The sequence below is a fragment of the Sciurus vulgaris genome (assembly GCF_902686455.1).
Source record: "Sciurus vulgaris genome assembly, chromosome: 6".
In the NCBI taxonomy this organism is placed as follows: Eukaryota; Metazoa; Chordata; class Mammalia; order Rodentia; family Sciuridae; genus Sciurus; species Sciurus vulgaris.
The window spans coordinates 163,839,653-163,867,491 of record NC_136466.1 but is presented as its reverse complement, the minus strand read 5'-3'; the positions used below and the strand labels follow the sequence as shown (position 1 = coordinate 163,867,491).

General features: G+C 42.4%; 1 protein-coding gene and 1 pseudogene across 7 annotated transcripts in view; both read right to left on the bottom strand.

Moving 5' to 3' along the window:
- CTNND2 (catenin delta 2) overlaps positions 1 to 27,839 on the bottom strand; it is a 904,448-nt gene that overhangs the window by 175,285 nt on the left and 701,324 nt on the right. The window lies entirely within an intron of this gene.
- Positions 100 to 27,524, bottom strand: LOC306663478 (H/ACA ribonucleoprotein complex subunit 1-like; annotated as a pseudogene). The gene is made up of 2 exons: positions 27,450 to 27,524; positions 100 to 850 (listed from the first exon to the last, which is right to left on the bottom strand). The product of its transcript is annotated as an H/ACA ribonucleoprotein complex subunit 1-like (transcript).

Sequence of the window (27,839 nt, the reverse complement as noted above, 5' to 3'; positions counted from 1 at the left end):
TAAAGGAATAAAATATTTTATTTAAAAAATTCATATATGCTTCAAATGAAAACTTCTGTCCATTTATTAAGCACCCTCAGAGTACCAGGCACCATATAAAACATTAAGACTTCTTTATGCTCTTTCAGAGCAAAATTGATGGTTCTGTGGCACTCACTCTAGCACGACACTAACACACCAGTTCCACTGTCATAAGATGACCACATCTTCTGGACTTGCTCAAGACACCAGCTTCCAATCCAGAGTAGAAGCAGGTGGTGCAGCTAAAGCAGAGTCAACTGATGAAGTCTGTCAGATGCCACACTGATGTCCTCTCCCCCAGAAACCACCATCCCCACTTCCTCCTCTGAAGCCCCCACCTCCTCCTCCACCTCTAAATCTACCACCTCTACCGCTGCCTCCGCTACCTCTTGGAGGTCCTTTCTCACCCGGAGGTCGAGGTAGAAACCTGTGCAGTGGCAGCAGCTTAAATGGGTCTATATGAAACTTCTGTAGTTTTTTTAAAGGAAACTGCCTTCATGTTTTCTGACAATTTAACTGAAAAATAAAAATCTCTAAGTTGTCAAAATATTTCATCCACTTTTCCAATTTGTTCTTTATTTTCCAAATAAATAGGAGCATTGAAATCAGGCACCTTATTTTTATCTGTGGTACATTTACAAACCATGTCATCTTCGCAGCCATGCAGGAACTCGCCTAGGTTCTGGAGGCCTCCGGGGCCACCCCTGTGTCCACATCCTCCTCTGCCACCGCCTCTGAAGTAGCCTCACCCTCCACCTCAAAAGTGGGTGTTGCTATTGCCAACACAGCTGAAGCCGCCACCGCAACCACCACCACCATGACCTCCACCCTGAGAGGTTGTGGTCTTTCCCACCACCGCCCGGTCACCTGGGCCCCGGCCTTTGCATTCACACCCACCTGCAAGATCTGAAGCTATTTCTTCACCTACTAAATGTTTTACAAATTTTGATCAGCAAAATAATAAAAATGATTATATTCATTCATTTTCAGTGTTGAAAAATATTTTAGAGTAAAATAATTGACTTTTTTTTTCCTGTGGAAAAAAAGCACACAAGAGAAATCAGGTATTACTATGGTGTTCGAAGGTGTCTTTTAGAAATGTCATATTAAAGCATTTGGGTATGTTCCTCTTAAGTATTCAGTGCAGGTACCCAGAAACATAACACGAAATTTTTCACTCTCGAATCCTGAGTTGGAAATACTAATACATGAAAATTGAGGCTTGAAAATAAATGCTTAAAATATGGGTGATATTCTGCCATAAAATACACTTCCTCTAAGAACTAAGTATAAAGGGGAAATTGGCGTCTTAACACGAAATAAGTTTAAACCAGTCCAAAGTAATTCTTTTTATTTATAGCTTCAAAAAATTTGTACTTTACAGATACACATCCAAGTGAAATTCACTGTGGTATATTCATATGTGTACACAGGCTAGTTTGGTCAATGTCATTCCTCCATGCCTCCCATTTCCAGACCCTTCTTCCTCCTCCTCAACCCCCTTCCTTAACTCCACTGATCTCTCTTTTATGTTCACAGGATTCCCACCTTACCCCACATTATTTTCCACTTTCAAGAGAATTAAAATCAGCATACTGCAGTGATAATGCCACCTGAAAGTCTACAGCAGCGAAGTTCACAAGGGACAAGTTATGGAATCAGCCCAGATGCTCATCAGATGAATGGATACAGAAGATGTGGTATAAGGAAATGGTGGCATTTACTCAGCCATTAAGAAGGATGAAATCATGGCATTTTTCTGGTAAATGGATGAAACTAGAGAACATCATGCTACATGAAACAAACCATATGCAGAAAATCAAGGATTAAATATTTTCTTTCCAAGTAATTCTATGATAATAATTTTTAGCTTTCTAATGAACGGTAAGAAGGAGGGAAAGGAAGAGGAAAAATTAAAGACAAACTTAAAACCCAATTTCATATTTGACAAGAAGAGGATGAAAAGGACAAGATTAGAGGTGTCTTTATCTCCTTTACATTTTTCATTAATTCATGAACTGGTGCAATATAATTCAGACTCATGCATGGAGAGAAATTTCTCAGTTCACATTCATTCTAGGCTGGACTCATCTGTGGGTCATCTTCCAATGAACTTAGAAGGTGACCCATGTCTACCTTCTATCTCAGTGCATGTCTGCAGCCAACCCACAGGTGCCTGCGAGCTTATTAGAACAGCAGTGAGTCTTCATCAGGGAGAAATATCTCACTTCACATGAAGAGCAGACTAAGTGGATGCAATATGGCCCAATTCCTTTTGGTGGAATTCAGCAAACCATTTGAAATTTCAATATCTAGACACAGAAACAAGAGTGGAAGGAGTAATCTCTGGGGAAAATTGAGATAAAGGTGGATATGTCAAGGGGAAAAGGAGGGAAGTTCACATCAGTGCTGCAAAACACACACACACATACACACACACCCAGCGGGAGGGAGAGAGATTAGTAGAAGACATTGGGCATAACTAGTCATCCTCTCTGAACAAATGGAAAATGGTGTTTTGCTCAAATTTGTATTCATTCCTTCCTCATTTCTTCCACGGTGGTTCAGGATATGTCCACAGATTTCCTGATATTCCCTTCAAATCATGGAGCCTAATCCTTTCATGAGAGGATTGGATTTAGTGACTGAAAATGGTGGAAATGACTATGAATGACTTGAGATTATTTCCCCAAGTTCTTTCTCAGAAACTGCCTATTTTTAGGAGAAGTAGGTGCCTACCACAGTGGTGGGGAACCAAGACCATCAGCCATACGAGTGCACGACTCTGAAGTGGGCCCTCCAGCCCCACTTGAGCCTTCTCAAGAATGACATCACCCTCATGAGACCCTGAGCCAGAACCACCAAAACCAGCTGCCCCTGGACTCCTGCCGTCAGACACTGTGTGAGGTAAGTGTTCCTCATCTGTTAAATTCTGGAGTTACTTTTTTAAATTAATTTTTATTTGTTCTACTTAGTTGTTCATGACAGTGGAATGCATTTATACATTTTGATAGATCATAATAAACGGAGTACAATCCCACCTCCCTTCTCTTGCTTTTCCACACCTTCTGTCCAAGTGGGCTCATTCCACCCCCTTTTGGATTCGTACATCTTTTTCAAGCTCCAGCTCCTCTCTCCTCTTCCTAATTTCCATTGTGAGAGCATAAAACTTACAGGAAGGAGGATCCTGCTGGAGTTTGTAACTGAATTTAAAATGCATTTTAACAAATGATAAACGTTTGGCTTTTTAAAACTGCACCATGCATCACATGTAGGACTTACGAAAAGGCTAAACACTTCCTTTAGTTTGGAACGTGCGCCTTAGTTTCCTCTTAGTGCTTAAAGTTGGCTTCAAGAACACAAGAGATCTATTTCCAGACCTGGAGTCTCGCGTGGGCTGGCAGGGTGCCGCCTGGAGGCTCTCGCCTTACCAAGCTGCTGGAGGCTGCCTGCTGCCTTGGCTTGAGGTCTGGCATCCCCCTGACCTGGCTTCCATCATTGCATCTCCTTCTCTGACTCTGAGAAGGAGAGGACGCTTGGGATGGTATCAAGCCTACCTGGATAACCCAGGATAATCTCAAGACCCCTAATGGAATCGAATCTGCAAAGAGCTCCGATTCAATCATACCAACTGAAGCAGCACCTGTAGGGTCTGGAAATTAGTATGTGGACATCTTTGGAGAGCAATTAGTCTAAGGTAAGTTCCCTTAAAAATGCTGGTGTATCTAAAATGGAATTGAACTTCTTGTGGTAGCTTTCTCCTAGCCCTCTAAGTCCCTGGTGATTCAGATTGCTTTGATCATTGGTTTACCTGCTCCATGCAGATTCAGCACCTGCCAGGTGCCAGATTCTCTTAGGCACAGAGTGGTGCATCAGTGAACCAAACACTACTCCCTGCCCAGGGTGCGGGTGTGGCAGTCACTCTTGTCATTATGCCTGAGTCACAGTAGCCTTCCGCTGTCTCCAGCACACAAGCTCACTTGCACCACAAGCCCCTGAACCTGCATTCTGCATTCTGGCTAAAAACAGAACTTCTGTGGATTCAAAGTATGGAATTCCACTGAAGTGTATTTTTATACAGACACTTGGTGTCAGCTCTCCGGCTTTGATTTTCAGCAGAGCCCTTGGGTCCTGCTCACATTTTTTGTGACTTGTTGATTTTCTGCAATTAGTTGCTGCTCTTTTCCACAGCAAGGTCCTCACGGTGAGATGACAGCAGACACTGAGTGTAGGTAACATGGAGAACGCTCTCAGTGCACACACATGGCATCTCGGCACACAGAACACACCCTGGCATCGGGGAGGAGCTCCCCGGGAAGGACGGCACAAAACAGCAATTAATAATTGCACGGTGGGACCTTTGCAGGATGTGATGGGCTCCAAGCAAGCTTCATGGTACTAGAAAAATCACATAATGACTTGAGAGAATAAAACAGCAGATGTGAGACTTCATTTCACAAATAATAAATCCAAAAAAGAATATAAAAATACACTTATGAGGAAGTATCTACCATGAATCAATAGAAATTCTATTTTTAGCCAGAAGAGAAAACTTTATATCTCTGAAAAACACTCATTGGAAGGCTTATCTCCAGGCCTTCATTTGGGTAATTTCCTTATATGAATTCTCTGAGAATTCTAAATTAGGCAAAGCAATACTACCCTTTCAACTCACAGAAAGACTGAAATAGATGGAATTCAGTATTCTTCATTCACAAGTGACTCCCTTCATTTTTATCTGAAGATAACATTAAAATGTAGTATTTTGGTTGATGGCCACCCACAAATTTTAATTTACCTGAAGAAGATATGCTAATTTCTTCTAGATGTAATCTGTAATAAATTGCTTTATAGCATCTCTCTGTTCATTACTTGCACTCGATAGCTTCCCTCTATCCATGTAAAATGATTACTGTTCCAAATATAATTCTGACAGTAGGTTTAGTTAAGAAGACATTTAAATAACTAATTATGTATAATAAATATACCTAAAAGATAGTTTATTTTTATTTCAGGCATAGGATGGCTCTTTTCCTTGAGATTATCCATATTCATGAGCAGTAATTGGTTTATTAAAATTTCTTTAATAAAATCTTAATTACTTTCATTTGATCCTTCATTTTGTCTCAGCAGAGGGTAACTATGGTTTCTTTTTCCTAAAGGAGATGAAGACTATCTTAATAAAAAAAAATTAAGAAAAATACTTTAATAATAGCAAGTCTTAAATTATGGGAAAATCAAATATTGCCTCCTGGCCACGCAAGACTTTATTACGGCCTCCTATATGTTTTCTGTAACTTCTTCTCATTTGTTAGACCTAAAACACAATCCCCAAACCCATGAGGACCACAATCCCCAAACTCAAAGTCCAGAGGAAAGTTGGGCTTAATTCATTTCTAAAATGTTAAGAAAATTTATTTTAAATCAATCAGTTAATGACAAATTAATGTATGATTTATTTTAAGCAAATTTATAATTATCATGTTTTCAGAAAGATTTGTGACCCTAGGAAAGGAGAGAGGAGAAAATATAAATGGGGGCCAAAAATGTCATCACACAAAAAAGTCAGTTAGGCCTAGTTAGGGTGGTGGAAGGGGCCATGGGGGCACCCGCCCCCACTGTTACCACTCCCCACCCATGCAGTGGGCAGAGGGCTGCTCATTAAAAGTGGGGGGCCCTGATCTCATGCTGCCTTGGGGTGCATGGCGCCTCTTGTGCACATGAATATTTGGGTGCAGACGATCACACTCTCAGGCCCCCTGAGAAGCAAAGACCCTCAGGGTACGGCTGCGAGTTGAGTTGAGATTGTCTTGAGAGTCCTTCCGATGGACAACAGTCATAGGACGCTGTTGGAAGTTTTGTTTTAAATAAAGGTATTTATCTTGAGTATGTTAAAGCTTATTACCAAAACAACGTTCTGATCTCAGGGATTCCTTAGGCCAGTACCCCTAAGGTTTTCTTTCAGGAGTCCCAGGGGTTGGTTAACCAGAAAAAATGTCCTCTCTGTTCTCCTCCTTAATATCCCATACAGGAAACGGTGGTGGCCTCTGCAGTGGGGATCAGGGGAAGGCTAAGCCTCTTGGAATTTCAACTCACTGAGCCATATGGAGGGTCTCAGGGACAGCTGGGGGTGGAGAGCACTGTGGGGCCCACAGGGGAGGTGACAACTGAGAAGAACTAGCTCATCATCGTCCATGACTAATTCCCATAGGCTTCTGGTCCAAATGCAGAATTGATTTTTAAATAGCCACATGCACATAAATACTAAGATTTAAGTAATATTATTCTTACTTATTTAAAAAATACACACAGAATGTGGTTAACTGCAGAGTGGATGAGAGTAAACTGTTCTTTACATTTGAAAGCAACTCAGACCTTTGCTGCTTCACAGCAGGCAAAATCTGGTTTAAGCTGATTAAATCTACCTGGTTCCCATGAGATATTTTAATTGCCAAGGTTCTAAAGCAACTTTGGGGAAAGACACAGCCATTGATATTGAGGCTGTCTCGTTCCAAAGCCAAAAAGAATCTCAGCAACACTTTTAGATTCAAATTTCTGCACCAACAGCAGTTTTTAAAAGTTTATACCAAGTTTGTGTAAGATTAATATAAGCAAGAGGTCCATATTCACTGAAAGTTTGGATTGGTAATTTTTAAAATTATCTTCAATGTTAAGAGTTTGAATTGATTTAAAATGAAATAATTTTACAGAGAGAAGACTTTAAGCAACTATTTTTCTAAAGAAGTATTTAAAACTCAGCTATATCTATGATCTCTTTCCAGTTTAAATTGGCATAAGCATATCTTAGTTTCTTTAGAATTCTTCCTTTAAATTTTTGTAATAAAGGGGTAACAGGCTCATGGAAAACAATGCTTGTCTTCCACTTGGGACCAAGCACTGCAGATGCTGAGAAGGAGAAAACTCTTCCCATGGTAGGTTTTTATTTGCTTGTTTTTGTTTTTAAGTAGATGAACATGAAACCAATTTGGATGCCACTATCTGGCAGTAGCCATCTGTGAAAGTCACAGGTTCACCTCTGATCAGAGCATTTTATAAATGAACCGCAGAATTCTGTATTTCTCAATTCCCAAGAGACCAGTGGTTAGAATATAAAATTAGATTTGCTTAAACTATAGTCTTCCTCAATGACCTTGGGTATACCAGAACTCAGAAAAAGTGCCACCAGAGCCCCCAGGCTGCTTTGTGGTCTCAGGAAAGCAGTCCCTGCACTGTATAAGTTATGTCAGTCAAATATTACATATGTCCTTTTAACTGGTAACGACTGAATTCATATATGTGCTCATTAAAGTTTTTTTAAAATATATTTTAAGTGTATTTCTTGGCAGTTTTGTGCTGTAGAATTATATGAATTAAATAAAGTAACTTGAAATGGCATGATTGAGGGAGAGAGAGGAGGAGAGAGGGAGAGACATATTCAAAAACAAACAGCCCCATTATCTGATGATCTTAAAACTACATGCAGGAGGTGAACTTGCTATCATTTCTGGCCCTGGGCAAGTGATACTGGGGCAGACATACTTTGCCATCCCTAGGTTGAACAAAGCTAAGTCTAATCAAACATAACCTAACTCTGGCCAGAGGAAATCCCCACCATGGAACATAAGGGAAGATCTGGTCTCTCAAAAGCAGGACTTTGCTCATCAGGAGAGATCCCTTCTCTGTGCCACCAGGCCTACAGTGGCTCCCCAGCCTGCACATCCCCCTGTAACCACCACCCAGCCAGGAGCTGTAGATACCAGGCACTGATTTGCCCTTTGACACTGGTTCTTTCTGGAGAGAGCAGTGGCCTTTCTGGCAGTAAGTCTAAAAAGTAAGTTCTGCTGATCAGAAGACTTTTTCTCCTGCTGGCCTTTAGAACAGATGATAAACCATATAAAGTACTTTATCTTTGGTAAATACAGAGCTTGGCAAATTCCTGATTGTGCAGGGACTCCATCAACCATAGAATTGGAATCTTATTTGGGTGTGTTCAGCTGTTTGCAGTTTGAGTAAGTCTTGTAACTCAGAGGTCACACAGCCCCACACACCTCCACTAGGTCCCGGCTGCCATACCAGGTTCTCTGGGCCTGCAGCGAGGAGGAAAACGGGAAATGATAAAGCCTCAGTCGAAAACAAACTGGCTGTGGCCTTGGGAGTTTTTATATCATTTAGAGCACACCCACCTCATTGGTCCTGTTGTGTCAACATAAGAACTTGAACTGAATTCATTAGAGCTTTCTTAGCTACAAGTCCTGAGCTCTGGTTTAGATGTGGTTTGTTTCCCACAAAGTTCAAGATGTTGACAAGTTAGTCCTCAGGGTGCGGTGGGACCTTCTTAAGAGAAGTCCTCAAGTAGTGGCAACCATTGGTCACGGGAGACTTGCCCCTGCCTTTCTTGTTTTCTTTTCCTGTGACCTATTGCTCCCACACGACTTCCACCATAAGCCATTCATGATGAGGTACTACCCAGAGGCCCAGCAATCGGGCCACCTGATTTTGAACTACTGGCTTCTAGAACTGTGAGCTAAATTAGCCTTTTTAAAAAAATTATTTATTTATTTATTTAGTTTTTACAGACTGCATTTTGATTCATTGTACACAAATGGGGTACATCATTTCATTTCTATGGTTGTACACGATGTAGATTCACACCATTCGTGTAATCCTACACGTACATGGGGTAATGATGTCTGTCTCACTCCACCATTTTTCATACTCCACCTCCCTCTCATTTCCTTCTACATAATCTAAAGTTTCTCCATTCTTCTCTCACTCCCCACCCCCCACCCCCATTTTTTCTTTACAAAGTTACTGAGCTTTGTGTTTTGCTATGGTAATGAAAAATGAACTAATATATCCTTGGAAAGAGGATGTTGGGAACACTATTCGGCACTGGGACAGGTTTTAAGAGTGCTTTGGTTCCTATGGCTCTCGAAGACACGCAGTCTTGATGAAGGTGTGGGGGCAGAACAAAAAGAGCAACAGCTGGGAATCAAAGACAGGTTTGCATTTCAGTCCTCACATACTCCAGATTAAAAAAAAATGTTTACTTATTACTAGGTCTTCAAGAAGTGCTCATTGAATGGAAGAATAATTAAATGGATGAAGAGTTGTTTGAAGTCAAGGCTAAAGTACACATATCTCAGATTATCACAGAGGACAGTTGAACCAGGTGTCCTAGAGAAGACCACATTGAAATAATATTTAAAGTCACCCAAAATACCTCACATTTTTGAGTTTGTATTCAGTGCTAGGGTCTTTGCTAATCATCTTGCACGTATTGACTCGTGCAATCTTTCGACCACCTCCATTTGACAGATGAGAAAACTGAGACACAGAGAAATTGTCACTTGTTGAAAGTCATTCAACTCGTCGGTGAAAATGAAGGCCAGATAAGAGTCTGACTATAATGCATAGAACAGTCAGACAAAAGTCAGGCACATAAATTTGCTACTTGAAATTAGAAAGAGGTGGTGTGGTTTGTGATCTTTGAAGCAGAATACATGAACACAAGAGAATGTTCTGCTTTTCATCTTTTGCCAGTTTCTTTTTAGCCGCAGGTCATGTAGCTGGAGAAACTCAAGAAGTCATTTGGGTCCAGAGAACGAAGAACATTCAGTTTTGAAACTACTTTTACGAACAATTTTTTTTGCAAACATCCAATTCTGCTTACCTCTACTGAAAGAGAGAAAAAAAGAAAAAAAGAAAAAAAAAAAAAAAAACAGCTACAATCTTCCATGGGAAAAACTGGTCAGACACTAGATTGAGATGAGAATAACTTTAAAGCTAAATCCTCCCTCCATCTACTTCAAAACTAGGTCTCATTTTCCGTTAAATCAAAACTGTCTGATGCCTGCTCTACCAGAATATCAGTGACAATCATAAGGCCTCGTTCATTGAGCCATGACCATGTCACCTGCACCATTTTATGAATCTTGACCCCAACCCTAGGAAAGAGCTATTGCTGGAGGTTTGGTTTGATAGCTTCACAATTAGAGATTGAAGAGTTTACAGAAGTCTCTCAAGGGCAGGTAACAAGCAAACGAGGTGGAGCTGGGACAAAAATACATTTCAAACAACACTGCCACTTGGAGACACTCTATTCAGAGGTCATTTCATGGAAAACACATGCCGATGGCTGCTGAGAACACTAAGACTCAGCTAACGTCTCTGCTGATCACCCTCAACTTTGTGTGTCTGAGTTCCCTCCATAACTCCAAATGTGACCACTTGTGGTTGCCAATTTTCCTCCAAACATATTCTCTCCTCTCTCAGATTCTACAAGAAAGTCCACTGCCCAAATCAAAAAATCTGGGGACACTTCTGTTTCCTCATGCCATTTCTTAAGGTTTTAATTGTTTAGCAGGTGTTTGGTGAATACCTGCCAGAACGAGATATTGCCAGTCCCTCTGAGGAATATATAGTAAATGAAGCAGAACCCACCTGGGGAGATGAAGGGAATGCACACGTGCCCAGTGAAAAATGAAATTTAGCATATAGGGTTGTGAATGATAAAATTCATCAACTGTCAGCGATGGTATTCCGTGAAAATAAAGGGAAAGAAAGAGCTCCCTGAGAGGATATCAAAGAAGGTTCTATGGCGTGGTGAAACTTGGGGTGGACCTTGAGGGATGAGCAGAATTAGCCAGGGAATGAGAGACAGAGAGAAAGAGAAAGATACAGGTATAAAGAGAGTAGAGGCTTGCAGCTATGAATGGGTAATGGATACTAGTCACAATGCAGAGTAGATGCCAACAAAAATGCTGATTAAAAACAAACAAACAAACAAACAAACAGCTTGTTTGGACAATCATGGTGAAGTCAGAATTATATGTGATCAGGTTGAATTCAGAAACGAAGGCCATCTGAAGCTGGGAAGTGGGAGACCACCCCTGGGAGACTGGAATGTCAGTGGCTCCAGAGCCCTCTGACCACCAAGGTTACTGGCCCCTCTCAAAAGGCTGCAGGCAGGGAGCTGCTAATTAAAGCCCCTGGGCCCCTACTTTCCTGAATCACTCCATTTGGCCCTCCCCCTGCCCATCTGCTTCTCACCTTTTTGTTATCTCACCGGCATCTCCTGGGCCTAGTCCCTTAGGCAGGAAGAAGAGAGATAAGGCAGGAGAGCAGGAGAACAAAGGAGACTCTAATCTACAAAAGAGGGCGCTCTCACTTCTTGGGATAGGAGAACACCAGCCATGGCCCCCTTCTCCCTACAGGGAGAAGTCTGTGTTACTACCTTTAAATAAAACCTGCTTCATATGCTGTCCTCAGCGTGCTCCTCTGGTGTTCTACTTCAACATTTGAGGAAGCAGAACTGGTCACCGATAACTGGCCGTGTCACCAGTCTGACACTAGGATAGTCGCTTGCAGAAGTCCATCAATGTTTATAGAAACATAATTCACAATGGCTAAGCTGTGGAGTAAGCCCAGGTGCCCTTCACCAGACAAATGCACAAAGAAAATGTGGTACATATACCCAATGGACTGTCACTTGGCCATTAAGAAGAATGACTTTATGACATTTGCCAGTAAACGGATGGCTCTGGAGACTATCATGCTAAGTGAAATAAGCCAGCTCCCCCAAAACCAAAGGTTGAATGTTCTTGTTGGTTTGTGGAAGGTAAACCACAATCAGAGGCACGGAAGAAGAGAAGTTCAATATATTAGACAAAGAGCAGGGAAGGGAGGGGGGATAGGATGACAGTGGAATGAAACCGACATAATTTTCCCATGTACATGCAGGACAACACCTCCGTGAATCCCACCATCATGTGCATCCACAAGGTTGGGGTCCTAGTTAGAATAAGACATATTCCACACTTGTGTGATTTTATCAAAATGGGTTCTACTCTCATGTATAACTAAAAAGAACCAATAAAAAGTTTTAAAAAGAAAATCTCTGTTCATAAACTAATTTTCATGATTAAAAAAAAAAATGCACCAAGCAGAGCAAACACCCTACTTCAAAAATAATAGGAGAGTCTGTAAGTTGTGAGAGTGTCTCCGTGCTGGGAAGCCTGTTCCACTTGCGGCCTCCACTATGGCTAGATTTTCATCAAAGACTAGATCACTGAAGTCATGACTCCAAGAAGACAGCAAGGAGTCGGTATTCAGTGTGTCGCATCCAAGGGAAATCCTTACGCTTTTCATTTTTGGTGTCTAGATAGGAAAGCTGACATTCAGGGACAACGTTCAAGGCCCTGGATTTTCAGTTCCCTGCCAAGTCTGATCTTCAGCATCATGATTGACATCTAACACTGCCTACAGTCAGGACTCCCATTATTCTTCTGAAAGCTCCCCCTGTGTCCTCCTGGGGACCCCCCAGGCTCCAGTGCCTCTGCTTGCGGTGGGTTTTAGCCAGCCGGCCCAGGGACCTAGAGAGGTCAGGGGCAGGGATGCAGCAGGCACTCCTCCCCAGGCCCCTGGGCCTCATGATCTTCAGGCTACAGCACCCTTGGCGGGGCCCTTTGTCTCCCGGCTCTGGAGTCGTTGAGCACTCTACCAGTTCTGCCTACACCTTGGAAAAGAGTCCTTCCATTGTGTTCTCCTGAGAATCCCAGTGGAACCTGATGAGAGCCCAGGAACAGGGGCTTTGGAAGTTTCCCTTTTATCCATAAGCCGAAATAAATCTCCTGGATGGGTTTTTGTTTTGTAATGTTTCAGTCCTGCTCTGTGCAGCAGTCGCCATAAATTTTAAAAAAACAGGATAAATTCTCAACTGGTCATCTAGCTCTAAGATTCTTTTTCTTTTTCTTTTTAATTTTTTACGAAATTCATGTAACATTCAATCAACCGCATTAAAGTGCACAACTCGGTGGCGTTGAGTTCAGTCACAGTGATGTGCACCCATCACCTCCACCAAGTACAAAGCATTTTCCCATCATCCCAGAGCTGGTTGTTTTATCACCGAGATGGTCTGAAATGGGGTGAGAAGTGTAAGAAGTGAGCAGACCAGCTGGGAGGCGACTTCGGGATTCCGAGGGAGAGATGCTCGGGTCGGTGGAGATGGACATGGTCAAGTCCCAGAAAGAAACTAGATGTCACACCGTCTAGCTGGCAGCTGGACTGGATGTGGGGGCAGGAGGGAAATGGAGCCATTCTGGCCTTGGGCACAGAAGCGGGGGGGGGGGGGGTCCCAGGAAATGTGGGTTCCAGTTTGAGATGTGTTAAATCTGAGATGCTGATTAACTGATTAATGTCCAGTGATTCTGCAACAGGCAGCTGAGCTCCCAGTTTGGAGCACATCGCTGAACCTAGAAATGTGGAGTCTTCACCACTTAGGTGGTATTTAAAGCTGCAGCACTGGAAGAAGTCACTGCAGTAAAGTTCCGAAGAGGAGCTGGCAGCCCAGGGTTGGTCCGAAGCATGCCTACGGTTAAGTCTGATGGAGAGGCAGTAAGGCAGAAAGAAGAAAAGCACTATAAAATTTTTAGTTTCACAGACTGTTCACCTTGGAATCCTCTGCACATCCTGAATCTCAGCTGACACCTCCTCTGTTAGTTGCTGAGAATTTCTTTTTTTAGCAGCCCAGGTAATCTGGAGGTATAACTTCTCCCTTTATTTTGCATATCCACAAGCAAGCGAGCTGCAGTTTTCCTCATAAGGCATCTGTTTAGCCCCATCAGTGGGTGGACTGAGGACAAATGAAGCCCAGTCAGCCAGCTGATCCTTAGGGCAGGTACTCAGTGAAGATAAGCAGAAGAACTGGTGGTGAGCGGGGAGTGAAATCGAAATCACTTGTTAGGCATTTCACCAATCAAAGCAGTAGCAACATAACCAGAGCTCGGCAAAGCATGCTTAATGGTGACAGCTCTATTAAGATGGGAATGTGAAGTGTAATAGGTTTTCAGAAAACAATTTAGAAAAAGTGACAATCTTGCTTATTTGAATGCTGCGTGACATTTAGCATTACTCCTCCAGGTAAAAATCACAAAATTGATAAAAATGACTTTTGGAGATATTGTTGAATATGCTGAACACATGTAATGCATTTATCTGTTGACTAACCCTTAGGTAAATATAAAAACAGCACCATTTTCTGAGAATTGAAGGCAACTTTTACTGATTATGTTGAAATTTTAGAATTTCTAAGCTTTTTTATTTCAAGCCAAATTTTAGTATGCTACTGCTGCTTCTTTTTTAAACTAGTGATTTCTCTGTATGGGTAAATAGAGTAGAAAATAAATCACTTTACATTATAATTAATTTTTATCAAACTGTAAGTTCAAGAAAAGTACATAGTTTTGGTACATTAAGTTTTCTCACATTCTAACAGTGCTATCTTTTCTCTGGTAAATTTAAAATCTCTGGTCTGACAAAAATGGATAAAGAAAAAAGCACAAATCTCCCCACGGATAATCAGATTTGGGGGACATGTTCCTGTACACCTCTCTGCTTATCATACACCCACATGTGACATCACAGAAAGACAATCACAGCACACAGGGTATTTAACGTGCCTTTTGCATCAAACATAGGAATGTATTTTGATATCAACAAATATCTAAGCCACATTTCCATTTTTAATGCCTGTAATGGTCTATTTGATGGACCATTTGTATCTAGTTGTGTACTGACTGCCATATAGTCTAATTTCTTTTTCTGACACTGGCTCTTTACTACATAGCAGAGAGTGTTAAACATATTTTTCATAGTTAAACTCATCTGCTTTGAAAGTTGTTCTTAATAGCTCCACGATATAGTTTTATAAAATGTGAATCAGTGGGCAAAGAGTATGAAAATTGAAAATATTGAGGTGTACTGCTAAAATGCTCTCCAAGAAGATTCTATCATGTCCATCTCACCCAATGGTGCACACTGCTGCCCCCCAACACTGGGGGCCAACAACCATTTTCAGGTTTGGACATCTAATGGCAAAGGTGGCATTTCCTTCCCACTGGTATTGCTTTTAAATACACTTCTTTGATATGAGCATTTTACCTGTTTGCCCATTGTTTCCTGAAATGGCAGTTCATATCTTTTGTTATTTTATTTCCCAATTGGATATTGTATTGGAACAGAACAGAATTGGAACTTCAATAAAAGTAGTAGAGTTGTGGGGCACCCAGAGAATTTAGCAAGTATCACAACTACTATCTATGCCCGCAATTATTATTGCTCCTTTTCCTAACCTTCATACTCTCTAGGCCCACAGTTATTATTGGTCCTTTTCTGATCTTCAATTCTTGGGACTTTTAGTCCATTGACATCTACACTTTATTTTTCACTGTATCTTTTAATTCATTTGTTTTTCTACAAATAACCCCACTTTTAGAAATCTGGGGACATTTGACTTTACATCTTCTACTGGCATGATTCTTCCATCTTGTGTCTTAGTAAGAGGATGTTTAAACAATTATAAACACCATGTTGCAAGAGGCTCTGGAAATGGGAAGCAGTTGGATAAATCCGCATGCTGTTGATGATGGACATAAACACGTACACATTGCTGTAAGGGCAGACTCCTTTCTCTGTTGCCAGAGCTTAAGGGAACGAAGCTCTAAGCCATTCATTTCTAGGTGTGTTTATTTGACTGTTTGTAGGTTGAGGATGGCAGCAGTGATGTCTTCTAAAGTAGGATGAGTTCCTTCATGGAATGAGTTTTTATTGATCTGTCTAGTTATTTCCATTTCTTCCTCCAACTAGTCTACTCTGTGGAGATTGATTTCCTTAACCCAGGTTGCCATAATGGGAACCCAATCCGGCATGACCCTAATTGGACTCTACCATCAAGTTTCGGATTCATTATTTCTAGCTTAACATATCACAATAGCCTACCTGTTCGCTGCCTCTGTCTCAGGCAGGCTATTTATCCCAACCCATCATGCCCCTGCTGTCAGACTGATGTTCCTCCCCAGCAAGGGGGTTTCCTGTCACTGCCCTACCCAACAACCATCTGCTTTCCCTCATCCACAGATTTAAACACAAATGACATAAGAGTATTTAAAGACCCAGTTTGTAAGATTTGCTGATATGCTTTTCACATAAATTCTTATGCAGAATTCTAAGAAGAGTAAGGATAATGACATTGAATATGATCTGTCAGGGGCGGGGGTGCTCAGTTAAAGAGATCCAGGCACACAATCCCGTGATTAAAAATGGTGTAAAGAGATGGCGCATATAAACCTGCAAAGAAAGAGGGTCTCACTCCCTTTGCTGAAGTCCTTTGGCTTTCTGCAGGGACTATATATGTTAAAATTTCATCTCCAAGAAGACGGTGGGCAGAGATTCTCTGTGCTTCACGCTCAAGGCCAGTTCAGGTGCCTTGGTTTCCAGGTGTAGACAGGACACTGAGGTTCAGTGATGAAACTAAGGGATTTGGTTTTCAGTTAACTACCAACTCCATACCTACCACACAGCAATGTCTAACACTGACCAAAAGATATCCATTGTTCTTAAAAATGGTAAAAATAATAGATAGAACTTGAAATACTCTAGGATCTAAGGCACTACTTATTTGAGACTCTAGAGTTTTTAACAGAAAAATTAACTGAAATATATGTATCAAATAGAGGTACTACTACAAAATATTTAACGGAAGTGAGATTTGGAAAGGCATCAAGTTTTGGTCTTTCTTAGACCTACAATATACCATCATTAAACTGCATAGAGTCAATATCAGATGAAAAAGGTTATAATCTTTCATTTAAATTCTGAAAAACATCTTGTAGAAATAACCACTGTGATCCATGATGCTGAGTGATTCTTCATGGAAACATCTAGACAATGATGACAATTCTTCCTTCAGGAGAAGTATGGTTTGAAATCACACTATCAGATGAAAACAGTTCTCCTTCAATTAGAGGAAAACAGGGAGGTATCAACTCCTTCCAACATTGTCAAGCATTCCCAGGAGCAAATGCATGCCAGCTAACACTTGCTGATGCCCAGTGGTGACTGGCTCCGTGGAGGTACAGCTAGTGCTGAAGGTCAAGAAGCAGAGGTAGAGAGGAAGAGCTGGAGGAGATAGGGAGCCCTCGAGGGTTCAAGCCAGGGTTGCACTGTCTGAGACCGAGATGGGGTCTCCTGACTCCCCCTGCAGTTCCCACAATGGAGTCCGGCCACTCTCTGTAGAAGAGCTAACATGTTGTCACCCTTTGCTTGTCAGAGAGCAAGCAGAGACCTGCTGTGAAGTCAAGGTGGAGGAGCAATCAGCGAACAGGACAAGTCAGCCCTGGGGGAGCCTTTTCTCAGGAAGCTAAAAAGAGAAGATCACAGGGGCTCCGAGCTGAGGCTCCTTTGAGACCCAGGTAGGCAGGTGGGTAAGGGGAACAGGTCCAAGAGTGATCTGTGGAGCTCCTACGATATGCTGAGCTGGACATCAAGGACACTGACATGGCACAAAACCGCCCGGCCCTCGGGAAGTGGTGGAACACCAGGAGCTAGTATCAGGGATCGGTCTGCTGCACGAACCAGGCAGGAGGAGCAAGACTTAATGATGCCTCATAAGGGAGACAGTGTAGCAAGGAGAGGGCAAGCGAAGGAGACGGAGCCCGAAATATTATAGACAGAAGAGTCCACAGAGCCCCACAGAACTTCACTCTTTTTAAGTGTCTATAAATTTGAAATTGATAGTACATAAATTTTTATTGTTAAAATTAATTAGACCAAGAGAGATCACAACATTTAATCATTTCAAGCTGGAAAAGAATGTAATGATTGGTATCTATTTATTGTGCAAGGAAGACAGATACAATATATTCTTGACCTTATATTTAAATTTAGCTGTTAGAAAGACATATGTCTTACTATTTGAGATAGAGAACTACAATAGCTCATAGCTGAAAAATTCCTATTTAAAATTACCCCCACTAAGATGACAGCTCATGTACTTTACAACCATTAATTATGAAGATGGTATGGGCAAAAATAAGCAGATAATTTTTCATAGCTTGATTAAAATTTTTCAATTTTAGATTGCTACTTTCTTCCAAATGGACATATTTTATCACAAACTGTGTGGACATTCAATTTTAAAGATAAAGCAAAGCATTTTATTATATTTTCTAAAACAAGGCTATCATTTAAAATATGGGTTATGCCTTTAAGTATGCATATTTAACACTATAATCTATAATGTATCCAGTTTTCAATTCCTTTCACAAAAAGATGTTTTCTTTTGGAAAATGTGGCTTTACAAAACATTCTGCCTTCCACTCCTAAGAGTTAGCAAAGAGGTCTGAGAGCACATCTAATTTATACCTTTCATTAAAGACTTAAATTATGCCCAGAATTGGTAACCCTGGATAATACCTAACAAAAAATATGTAACTGGTTTGGAGGAGTATGGTTTTGTGTTCTAAAATAACGTATAAATAAGTAAGAACTTTTAGTTCGGGATAGATGGCATTAACCTTTTAGTGTCTCCTTATACCAAAAGAAAAAAAAAAAAAAAAGGGGGGGATCAAAAACAATGACATACTCCCTTTGCTGGGAATGATGAATCGAGGGCTCTGCTCTTAGAGGAAATTACAGCATTGGCCTTCAGTAAGGGAAGACTGAGTCCAGGGCACTAATTCTGTAACTAGCAAAGAAAGTAGGGTCATGTTGCCTTAGAAAGCAATGCATTCGTTTATTTTTGGTGGTGCTGGGGATTGCGTGCTCATGCTAGGCAAGCACTCTGCCAACTGAGCTATATCACCAGCCCCTGCAATACATTTATTTTGGAAGTAGAATTCTGGGTCAATACTTACATCATTAAAACAAGCAGACAAATAAAAAACACATACTTGTGACTGGCTTTAAATTCTACACACTGGAAGTACATAAGGACTGCATGCCTCACCCACTCTAGAATCTTACCTGTTGCAGAAGCACATAGGAGCCTGAAAGGAAATGGGCTGATCTGCTAATGCCTCTGACCCCCACAGCGGGTTGCAGGGCAGGGAGGGAGCTCAGATGGCCTGTGGGATGGGGTGGTACCTCTGGGCTCTTGTCCACCTCTGCCCAAGGGCACAGCTGGTCAACACACTTAATCCTGCCATCTCCTAACACTGAAAGTGTGAGTGGCTTCTAAAGGAAGCAAGCCGATACACACACACTCGAAACGACATAAATGGGCAATGACCATAAACTTTTCACATGCAGCATGGATGCGGACTCTGTCTGAGCTGTTGCCCATGTCTGCTACTGAGCTGAGACAGGTCAGAGCACCCCAGCAGCTTGACAACACACGGTAGAGTCTATTACAAGATGAACATTTCGAATCTGAGACTCCAAAATCCAAAACGTTCCAAAATCTGAACCTTTATGGACACCAATAAGATGTCACAAGTGGAAAATTCCACACCTGATCTCATGTGATGGGTCCAGGTTAAAAAAAATATGTGACTCACCAACAATGTTTATAGCAGCTCAACTCACAATAGCTGAGTGATGGAACCAACCCAAGTGCCCTTCAACAGATGAATGGATAAAGAAAATGTGGTATATATATACAATGGAATATTACTCAGTCATAAAGAAGAATGAAATTATGACATTTGCTGGTAAATGGATGGAACTTGAGACTATCATGCTAAACAAAATAAGCCAATCCCCCCAAACCAAAAGCTGAGTGTTTTCTTTGGTATGTTGCTGCTAACACACAATAAGGGGGATGGGGAGGGGAAGAATAGAAGTTCATTGGATTAGACCAAGGAGAATGAAGGGAAGTGAGGGGGGATGAGAATGGGAAAGACAGTAGAATGAATTGGACATACTTTCCTATGTTCACATATGAATACACAACCAGTATAACTCCACATCATGTGCAACCACAAGAATGGGAAGTTTTACTGTGTGTGTATATGTCAAAGTACATTCTATTGTTCCGTATAACTAAAAAGAACAAATAAAAAAACGTGTGACTCACAAAATTCAGCATTCCCAAGGAGCAAAACTCTCCTGCCCACTTCAGGTGTGATACATACACTTTGTTTCATGCAAAAAATTATTAAAAATATTGTATAAGAGTACCTTCAGATTATGTAATTATGTATATGAAAAATGAAATAATTTCATGTTTCGATTTGGGTCCCATTTCCAAGGTGTCTTATTATGTGTATGCAAACATCCCCAAATCTTAAAATAACTGAAATCGGAGATGCTTTTGAGTTCAAGCTTTCAGAGAAGGGATACTGAATCTGTAGTATATGGTGCAGGAAGTTCTGGGTAAGAACACAGCTGTGAGGACCAGGACCCAGCTGAGCAGGTCCGGCGGGCGGGCCGTGGCCTGACTGATGCGCAGGAAGGGAGAGAGCTGACAGAAGTAAACAGTAGTCATCAGGTACCAGGAGCAGGCTGCAGTGATGCGGGGGTGGACACAGGACTGCGGTGGGTGCCGTCACTTGGCTCTGTCCCAGCCCAGCAACTGAAACACACTTCCATCTCAGGGGAAGAGGCACAGTGGAGAAGGCTATTCTGGAATGTCTGGGGCCTGAGACACAGTCTTCAGGTATTCCTGTACAAACTGCAAGGCAAAGCCCTTCTTCCTCTGAGTCACATTCTGCTCCTAGGTCCTGGGGGCTCGGCACCTGTGGGAGTGCTCTGCCTCTGGGGCAGCATATGGGACTGTGCCCACTGGCAGAGCAGCACCTGCCCTGCACTGGCGGGGAGGAGCCAGCAGCCAGCAGGAAGACCTGGAGTTCTGCAAAGGTTCCCACCAGACCCAGTGCCCCAAACAGGGAAACAAAACAATCTGTGGATGGTAGCGTTTTCAGCACAGAAACTCGTCTATGGAGCAAAGCAGCTGGAACGGCCCCGTGAGGGATGCAAATGGAGATGTGTGTGCGCACGAGTTGGTGTGTGCACACCCATGCACACACGCCATGCACATGCAACTGGCTGTGTGTGTGTGCATGCTGGCACATGCACATCTATGTGTGCATGCCTATACTGGGCAAGCAGGCTTGTATGTGTGTTTGCTCTCCTGCCTGTGCCCACTTGTGTGTACCTTCCTTTGTGTGTGCATGTCTGTGTGTGCAAGCTCATAATTTTTATTTTTTGGAGCAGAAGTTGGATAGGAGGTAGTTGCTGTTGTAAATAGATTTCTTTTATCTTCAACCTCTCTCCCCATTTCTAGGTGGCTTTGTTCTTCCAAAACCCAAAGACGCCTTCCAAATTCCTACTGTAAGTGATTGCACTCAACTTTCTGTCCTCAACTCTCCTGCTGGTGGCCTCCCCCAGGGAATCGGTAGTGCTTCCTTTGCATTAAACAGACAGCAAAAGTAACCAGGGACAGTTAAAGAGGAGAAACAATGCCAAGAGTAGTCGTGGGCTGGAGTGTTTGTAAATTTCATGTCAGACAGACTTTCGGTGGCCTAATGATTTTTTAAAGAGTAATTTGCATAGATATAGCTGTTTCCATGGCAACTCAGAATGTTGCATTTCATTGCCGCCCTAATGGAAGCATTAGCAAAGCTACCTAGAGATGGTGGGGAGGCTCCCTGGAGGTAAGGGACTTTTAATAAGACCCTGGTATTTGGAGTCTGATCACTCAACTTCAGAGAGGTATTCCTCTCCATTCACTGACTGTTTACTTAATCACTTAGTGCTTGCTTACAGGAGAATTCTTATTCTGAGATCACATGATCCTTTCTTTTCAATCACATTTTCATTAGATTCGAATTATAAATACCTAGCCATGCTCAATGTGAAGTTTTTCTATGACAATAAAATTTCACATCTGTGTTTACACACTCCAATAACTAAGTTAATAGCAAGGGCAGTTTTGCAGAAAGTTATTAAATTGATAAACTGCTTGAAAAGCCTAAATGATCCATGCTCATCTTAGAAGCATAACTATGTGTTAAATACAAATTTCTACTGTCTGTGAATGTCACAAAGCATTAGGAATTTCCCTGAAGATGGCAAGGAAGGTAAAACACATGAATACCATCTGCACATAAATGTCCCTAGCAAGGACAGACACGATCAGTGTATAGTAATAAGCATCTCGGAAAACACTCCAGGGTTAAGAGTAGGGAGACTGGCGTCTTTGGGCACCAGCTAGCTGGGAGAGTCCCCCTGCAGACAGAGAGTCACTGCCACAAGAAGCAGACTCAGATTCGTGTTCTCTCCCTCTCGTTTTAAACTCTTTTCCTTAGTCCCCCTGAGCATGCTTGGAGCCAACAAAATTAAACACCTGCTACATCAAGACTATAAAATCACTTAAAAAGCAAACAAAAAAATTGAAGCAAAACAAAAAGTGCCAGACTTAGTGGCCAAGACCTCTTTTTATTAATGAAAATGTTTTCCAGTCTGTATTTCTCAGCCGATAGTTCCAAGCATATTTGTGCCTCTGGCTAACTGAACAGAAGAAAAATTCTGAATGAAACATAAAGGATGGAGGGTCATTCTTTTAAATCTAGAAAAGATTCTTGACATAGAATGGGAGGAATAGAAGTAGCTGTTTTTACTACCAACACTTGTGAATGCAAAATGTGGCTGACTGTGAAATATATCTGGGAAACAGATTAGAGTGCATGTTCACGTTTGCTTTTAATTAAGTAACTGCACAGATAGGCTCTGGAAGCCATGTTTGTGAAGAGAGCAGGTATGTCACTTGAAAATAAAACTGAGCTTATGAATTAAGGTTCATTTCTCAAAAAAAAAAAAATATTCCCACAAAAGTCAAGCAAACCATAGGGCAAGTGGTTTATGATCTATTTTTTGGCTGAGATGCTTCCTTACTGTAAGTACCAAGTGGGTCTGATACAGAATGCTGTGCTCATGGCCTTGGTGCTTCAAGGCCACATGTTTTTAAATTACACAGAAACACTTCCAAGCTTTTCAGTTGGTCAACTGTCAACCCTTTTTAACTAATTGATCCTCTTTAATTAATTTTAATTCACATGCTCTTTTGAGACAATAGTACATGCAAGCTTTCTTTTTCCTTATCAAAGAGGACGCCACTGTCTCTGGAAGTCTCCCTAGAAATGTGTGTGTGAAGTCGCAAAATTTTGTGGAGATGTGTACAGCACCCTACTTGTTATTCCTTTCACCCAAAGGCACATGAGAAGTACAGGATTAAAGGCAAATATGGATGGGAGAGAGGATCAGACTGTTGAAGGCAGGAAGCGTGAGGGCTTAATGAAAGGAGACAGGTGACAGTCAATGTGCCAGGGTTCCTACTCTGACCTGGAGTGCATGTGCAAGGACCCCCATGCTCACCTGGGCAGCCAGAGGAACGACTCAGTGTAAATCTGTTCTCCATAAAGGACTGTGTTTGAGGGAGATCAACCATGACTTTCTGAACTCATCTTTTCTTTTCCTGCTACTATTACCTGAAAGCCAAACTGAATGCCCGTCTTTAAAACCCTTTTGAAATATGTCTTTGCTCATGAGATCTTTCTTAATCTCTCAGTGAAGTTTGCTCTCCTCTAAGTGCCTCTTGCCCTTGTTTACCTTGTAGAATAGCTACCTGTCCACTCTTTCATCCTAAATTGACCACTTCTGGAGACCAGAGTTCTCGTCTGCATCATTTTTAAATCATCATTACCCCTGGACTGTAGATGTATCTTGGAATGCAGGAAAGAAAGAAGGAAGATGGGAAGACCCCAGCGAAGCACCATTCCCCGGATTACAGGTCTCCTGGGACACAGGTACCTGTGGTGAGAAATTGTTCACAGAGATTCCTCTTTGGAGTAGTCCCTTGGGAGGGCATGTGGTGATAGTTCCCGGCTACTATGGTGGCCAATATACCATCAGTGAAGACAGCTGCCCACCGTCTGCAAAGCCACAGCTTCTCTGCCAGGCTGGCTTCATCTTCTAGGGCACATCCAAGAAGGAAGTTTATTCTGGATCCGTTATTGGGAATAACAAATAAAAACATCTGTTGGAGAGGAAACCAGGTGTTGGGCCAGGGATGTAGACATTGTGTAATTTGTTTCTCTCCTCCAGTGGATATTCTATGCTGTGTTCGTTAACGCTAGTTAATGTAATTTTTGTGATAATTGTAGAGCAAATAGAGCAAACTCTCAAATATAATTAGGGAAAAGTGTTTCTAATTAACTTGTAACTCGTGAGTCACAAAGTAGAGCCACAAATCAGTTAGCATTGTCAGACCTAACAAGCAAAAATGCACCACACATTTCAATTCTGGCAAATAAACAAAGGACCGAAAACTCCTATCAATACTTTCATTAGAATGTGCATAAAATTTTTGGCATGCTCTGAAACATGGGGGTAGATAAGAACAGGGACCTCTCAGGACCCCAGCACTAGTGGTCATGGACTTGAATAATGAAGGCATCCTCCGATGGTTTGTGAATATCCAGCCTTTTACCTCAGTGGGATGTAAAACCAGAGATGATCATACAACATGGGAGGACAGGGGGTTCTGATGAAAGGCCAAGAAGCTCTGCACAGAAGTCTAGGACATAATAACCACAAGTCCCATTCCAGATAACCATACCATCAACAGCAGCCGCTCATTACTGTGACAGACAATTTCTGCCATCTTCATTACAAGTTATTTCACTGTTTTCTCTTTAACTGATGCGTGTTTGAATGTAAGATAACCTCACAATCATTCTAATGGGAAGAAATGACACACGGGCTAATCATTTTCACTGGTGATTTAGTTACTATTAGCACCGACTTGTTTCATCATCTCTCAGAACACACATCTGTGTGCCCCCAGTCCCCACCAGTCTGCTCCCACCATAACTGAGAGTGTATGAGAGTAGAAAGTGGTGCTTCTCAAGTATTCATGATCACAACCACCACCACAGAGTCTTGTTATAGGTGTGGCATTCCAGAATATTTCACAGGGATCTGGGATTCAAATCTGCTCCCTGCCTACTCATCAAGTGTCCCAAGGATCTATTTTGACTGGGAATATTGGGAAACTATGGACATAACACAGACAAGTTTTATAAGGAGAGGACTTCAAATGTTCCACACACCAGCTGTGACTTTGGGCAAGCCCCTTAAATCTGATCTCAGAGACCATCAGGAATATTCAGGGCAATAGCACACATGAAAGACAGAGAGGGCAATGATCGTAAGCACTGGCATTCAGGAATGTTTGTTTACTCCTTCTTAGAGATCAGAGAACACCTTACTTCTCAGTGCAGGCACACTGGGAAGCAATGAGTGCTACCACAGGAAATGATGGGATACGTAGGCTCTAGAAACATCTCCATGTCTACCCCAAGACTCAGTTAGTAAAGAAGGGGTATAAAATTGACATATCTGGACATAAATGTCAGCAGGTTCATCTTACCATAGCGTAAACTTGCTTAACCTATAAAAGCACTTTCCACCAAATTCTTGCTCACTGGGAGTAGGTGCCACCATCTTGGTCTTCCCTTAGTAAGTCATTCCTTAAGGAAGGGTGAGCTGGTGGCTGGAAGGGGCCTGGGTCCCTGAAGACTCAATGGTGTTGAGCTGCATTTTGTCCCTGAAGTGCTCACCTCCAGACTTCACGAGCAGAGACAGGAACTCCCCATTAGTCCAACAGGGCATTAGATGTGTTTATATTTCTTTAAGCAGTGCTTCATTCCAAGTAACAAGTCCCTACCCTTTTAATCCCTTAGCCTGCTTGATTTTTTACTCAGAGTTCTTGCACTCCCCAAAACTACAGATTTATTTGTCTGGGTTTACTGTCTGTCTCATCTACCAAACACAAATGGCAGCATCTGAGTATTAAGATTGAAATCTTCCCAAATGGATCTGTTAATGGATTATGAAATTCCACTTACAGTCTTGATAGAGTTCATACATATGAAGCAACTGAAACGCCTCTCAGCTGTGATGATTTTTTTCTTTCTTCCTCTATCTGGTGTCCTGAAAAGCAGACACCATGATCTCGACCATTAAGAAGGAAGTCATAACCTAGGAAAGGCTGGTCTGTGGGTAGGAGGTGCTGACTCCTCACTCCTTGTATCCCAAGCATCTTACCCTCACTTTTGTATAGCAAGCACTCAACCATTTGTTTAATGAATGAAGGAATGAGATTCACAGCCTACAGAGCTGCTTCTACCTCTTGAACTGGGGTGGGGGTGAACAGGAAGTTTATGATGCAGATTTTCTAATTTGATTAGACTTCATCTGGTTGGGGAGAGCATCAGGAATCAGAATAATGCCAAGAATTTTAAGTGTTTGTCCTTCCTGTGCAGAAGTAACTGGGCCAGCTCCAGTAGAGAAATAACTTTAAAATTGCCGAAAGGATGATGGATAAGAACAGAACACGTCCCTGCAAAGAACGTGTGAGATACTAAGCTGGTTAGGAGATGACCTGCAGTCAAGAGGCAGACCGAGGGCACTTACCCCTCTACCACTCTGTCATCCCTGGAATGAACAGTAACATGCTAGTGGGAACGATTCTTCCCCATGTCAGATGTTTCCTTCCTGTGAACGGAGCACAAATAATGTAACACCAGCTACTCCAATCCTTCTCCTGCTCCTGGGAGGTGGAAGGACTTTTCCAAGTCATCAGTGGGCTTGCCTGCCTTGAACCAGTTCTGCCCTTCTTCCTTCTGTGAATGAGTGGTCACAGGGAAGTTTGGTTCTCCTGGTCTCCATATGATGTGCCCTGGGAGCTGGCAGAGCAGGAGGGAGGCCGCCACAGCCCAACTGCTGCTGTCGTGATGGAGAACTCTGCCCAATTCTAGCAACTGTAAGAAAAAACCTGCTTGTTCAACAGCCCTTCACTCTTCAGCAGCAATGAGCTGACTGTGTGGCCTCCTCTTCATTGTATCAGAACTTTCTTGTGGGAGGAAAGATTCTGTACACTGTGGCCTGAAGGCCAGCCATCTGCTTCTATAGATCTATAGTTTTATTGACACATAGCCATGGCCACTCATTGGTGTATTCTCTGTGCCTGCTTCCACTCAGGGTAGGTAGAGTTGAGTAGTTATAATAGACCCTACAACTTACAAACTAAAATAATTTCTGTCTTTATAGAAAAACTAGCTTCCAGCTCTGCCCCAGAACCTGGAGCAATGTTAGAAAAGCACAAAGCATTTAGCACAATGCTTTTGGTAAAAGTAAAAGGCAGGCAGAACTTCACCCCAGCAAACACTGCTGTCCCTGTGCACGCTGGGAAGCAAAGCGTCCAACTTAATCAGCAGGTTCAACAGTTAGGAACTCCATTAAGTCTTCCCAAGAGATGTAGGAGAGGAGCAGAGAGAAGTGAATCACAGAAGGAAGCCCCAGTACATGAAAAAAAGAGGTTCTAGAGAGGTGTGGGTCTCAGAGCCTGGAACAGAAGGAAGCCAAGTGGGGCTGAGGAGCGGGGAACGGAGGTGGTGGCATTTGGGCAGTATCAAAAACAGTGTCCACCCCAGAGTCTGTGGAAGTTGATTTTGCAGACTTTGTAAGGATAGGAATCCGACCCATTCCACAGAGGCAGGGGCAGCGGGTGCTGCTGGGTGTGTCACTGCTCTGCTCTCTGACTCCTGGGTGGGTAGCAGGCAGTGTCCACCCACCAAACTGCATCTCACCTCCTCGTCCAGCTTCCCCGGTCCAGGCTCATGAGAGCCCTCAGGCAAAGGGCCACAGCTTTGTGCATCACTCATGTGGCCAAACTGCAGCCCATGACAGGCACTGGAGAGGTGCTGCCTTCCCCAGGGCGCCAGAGGGTCCTTCCTGCCCGGGTTCACCCGTTTCTGCCTGCTGACCACTGCCAACCTCAGACTCATCTCCAGCCACAGAGGCAGGCCTTCCAGTCTAGACAACACATCTCCTTTTCATATCTTTCACAGTGCTTCTGCCTCCAAGGTCAACCGTGGCTGGTGACCTGGGGACAAGGGATGGAGGTGTCACCACTGCCATTGTATAACTGCTGCAAGATGGCGGCGACATCTACACTTTTCAATCTCCCATCATGTTTC